This window comes from Mus caroli, chromosome 11, assembly GCF_900094665.2.
Source record: "Mus caroli chromosome 11, CAROLI_EIJ_v1.1, whole genome shotgun sequence".
Classification (NCBI taxonomy): Eukaryota; Metazoa; Chordata; class Mammalia; order Rodentia; family Muridae; genus Mus; species Mus caroli.
Genome location: NC_034580.1, coordinates 102,859,826 through 102,863,318, shown reverse-complemented (window position 1 = coordinate 102,863,318; position 3,493 = coordinate 102,859,826). Strand labels below are relative to the sequence as shown.

The 3,493-nt window shown below is 51.9% G+C and overlaps 1 pseudogene; it reads right to left on the bottom strand.

The window, feature by feature from the left end:
* Nucleotides 1-2,363, bottom strand: part of LOC110304574 — a 12,264-nt pseudogene extending 9,901 nt beyond the window's left edge.
* Nucleotides 2,364-3,493: the final 1,130 nt, after the last annotated feature.

The following is a 3,493-nucleotide window of genomic DNA, read 5'->3' as shown; positions in this document are numbered from 1 at the left end:
TGTAGACCAGGCTGGCCTCGAACTCAGAAATCCGCCTGCCTCTGCCTCCCGAGTGCTGGGATTAAAGGCGTGCGCCACCACGCCCGGCTTTAAGTGTTTTTAATACCCAGCTGCCTTTGGAAGGCTACCATGTTCCTTGGTACACTGTCTCTCCCTCCTCTTCCCCCAAATCTTTCTTTGGCCTCCAGCCGTCCTCACCTTTTCTCTCCTTTGGGGCCAGTGGCTGCAGAGACATCTCTATGTCAGACTTCTGTGACCTGCCAGGCTAGCCCTTCAGTGCGCACCCCCCAGTCCCCCCTCCTTTACCCTCTCTCTTTTCCAGGATAAGAGAGCTGGCACCCTGGGCCACTAAGCTAGTCAGGACTATCCAGACCCTTGATAAATGGGGTCCTCAAGGAAAGCCACCAACTCTTCTCAATGTTTCTCTTGGATCTTATCCTCAGGATTTGCAGTACACACTTAGCATTTTCTTGGGGAATGTATAGAAAAAAGGGGGAGGGGAAACAGGAAAGGAAGCAGGAATTCAAATACCACTTATCCCACGAGGGAGGGAGCAGAGACCCAAGCTACCAGCCTCTCTTTGAGCAGCCGGGAGCCAGGCTTCCTGGGGTGGGGAGCTCAGGCCTCGATTCTCAGGTCTAGTTCCTCAGGCTTGGGCTCCACCCTGGCTGCGAAGGCCCCAGACCACCTCGCCCCACCCTGAGAACTCGACCTCTAGTTCAGCCACATGAAGGTAACCAGAGTCTGGTGGCTTATGGGACAGACTTGTCAGGGACTTCCTGCCTTTGATGCATGCAATTCCCATGCTATGTGCGCTGGGCTGGGCCTCTGAAGACGAGAGGACCCTTAGACATCCTGAGTGTCTCGCTGCTGAGCCTCTTGGGGTTTGTGGTTAGAGGCGCTGCTGCGAACGTGTTCTAGAGAATGTGCCCTCTGGGCTGCAAAAAGCTGACGAAGTCAAGTTGACCAAGAAGGTCTGAGAGGCCCTTGAATTTGCTGCTTTCTTCTGTCCTTCACTCCAACTGTCTCAAAGGCCACAGGAAATTTCTCCAGCACTCACTGTTACTGAGGCCTGAGACGTGGCACTGTATTTGTGTGTTCTCACAGATGGAGGAGACACTGAGGGTCAATGAAGCTCAAGTGACTGTCCCAAGAATGCACAGAGATAGCATTGGAACATGACAGAGCTGACCCCATCTTCTTTGCCTTCCTGCAGGGCTTCAACAAAGCCTGGAGACATGGAGCGAAAATGGGGGCGAGAGGGAGAGAGAGAGGGAGAGAGAGGGAGAGAGAGGGGGAGAGAGAGAGAGAGAGAGAGAGAGAGAGAGAGAGATGAGGTGTGTGTGGGGGTGGGGTGAGGAAGAGAGAGGGAGGCATTTTGTGGGTGTTAGTTCTTTCTTTCCACCATGTGGGTTCTAGGGATGGGACTCACTCAGGTCTTCAGGCTTGGGGGCAAACACCTTTACCTACTGAACCATCTTGTTAGTCTGTCTCTCTTGGAATGACCTGGCTACAGTAGTGTTCGGCAGGTTTCCCCACCAGTAAACCAGTCTTTTCTGGGTTGTGTCCTCTGAATGGATGACACGACCCAGCACCCACAGTGGAGCTGTGCCGAGGTCTGAGCTGAGGGAAGCACATTTGTGGACATTGCTCGGAATTATTTCACAGGGGAGCTTTGTCCTCAGCCTCCATTTCTTTATTTGTTCGCTCTTGTTTAAATCTTTTGTAGGAACTGGGGATCAGAACTCTCACATGCTAAGCACCATTGAGCTACATCACCAGGCCCCCCTCAGTCTCTTATTTTCTTAAAATATGTACTTTTGGGAGCTAGAGAGATGGCTCAGTGGTTAAGATGAGCTTGCAGAGGATCCAGGCTCCGTTTCCAGCAGCCCACATGGTGGCTCACAACCATCTATAACTTCAGTTCCAGGAGCCCTTAACATCCTCTTAAGACTTTGCAAAGCACCAGGTGCACATATGCAGGTGGCACATGGACATGTGTGTATGGATAATCATCCATACATAGAAACCAGAAGTAAATCTATTTTTTAAATCCACGGTACGGTGGCATGAGCCTGTGAGTGCACTTGCTGTGAGACCATAGATGTTGGATCCCCTGGAGCTGTAGTTACAGGTGATTGTGAACAGCCTGACCTGTGTGCTTGGAAATGGGCTCTGCAAGAGCAGATGCGCTCTGAGCGTCTGAGTTCTAGAGCCAAGTATGGGAAGCCGTCACTGGTGCGTTGCTTCACATGCATGCCCTGATCCAGGTTGGCGGTGTCTCGGGCCCCTTGATGGCAGCTCCCAGAGCAGTGGACTGAGCTCTGCGGCTTTTGTCTCTGCTGGCGTGGGTCATCAGCCATGGCTCCGCTCTGAGTGGCTGTCTTCTTTCCATAGGAGTCCTCTGAGGTTACTGGGCCTCAGGTAGAGTAAAAGTCACCTCCCCTCCAACCCCACAGAGAAGGGCCTGTGAATATCTTCATTTGAGAAATCTAGAGGAACCTGGGAAAGGTTGAGGCTGCTCTGGTATTTGGGATGGCCTTGCAGAGTGGGGATTATCCGCTGTTCTCCGCTAGCTGTTTTCTGAATAAATGGGTCTCATCTGCCTCCCAGTTGCCACCCCTGTCAGGGTAGTTGCCTCTGGGGTGGACATGAAACTTAAATAGGGCCAGTCAATGGGAGTCTCTGAGGCTATACATTCTAGAAATTTCTAACCTGACCACAGTGAAACTGTAAAGGTGGGGTACCCAGCAATCCAGTCAGGATCGACTGTGCTCCCCTTTTCTGGGCATAGAGGAACCAATTGCCTGGGTTTTCCTACAGTGTCCAAACCTGAGACCCACCTCCTTGGGTCCCAGGAAAATTTCCACGGGAGAATGGCTGCTTTGCCTGCATCTCCAGGTGAGATGTGAGTTGTGGGAGGCATGAGGAGAAACTAGAGGTGTTGAGGCATCCTTCCCCCATGTTTCCTGGATGTCTCACAAAGTGCTCACCTTCCTCCCCTGAGACAGGGTCTGACCTCCAAACCCACTATGTAACTGAGCATGGCCTTGAACTCCTCACCTTCCTGCCTCTACCTCCCAAATGCTGGGATCACAGGTGTGCGGCCTCACAGCCAGTTTATGCAGTGTTGGGGATTTGAACCCAGGGCCACGTGCATGCTAAACATGCATGCTACCCATTGAGCTGGGCTCTGGGACTGTAAGATGGATCCGTTTGTGCTGATTATGACGCGCTAGCCTGGTTAGGACAGGCTTGCTCAGCCATGTCTAGAGCATGAAGGGAAGATGCCTGCTTTGGCCCTAGGGGTCTCTATGGTTACCGCCACTCTGGGCTACTTCCACCACAGAGGAGGGGCCCCTAATTCCCTGACAGGGAGCACACAGGGTACACAGAGATAGATACGATGACCACTGCAAAGGTATTCAAGGCCAAATGCTTAGGCAAACAAAACAAAACAAAAAACCCCAACACTTTTTAATTTATGATTTAT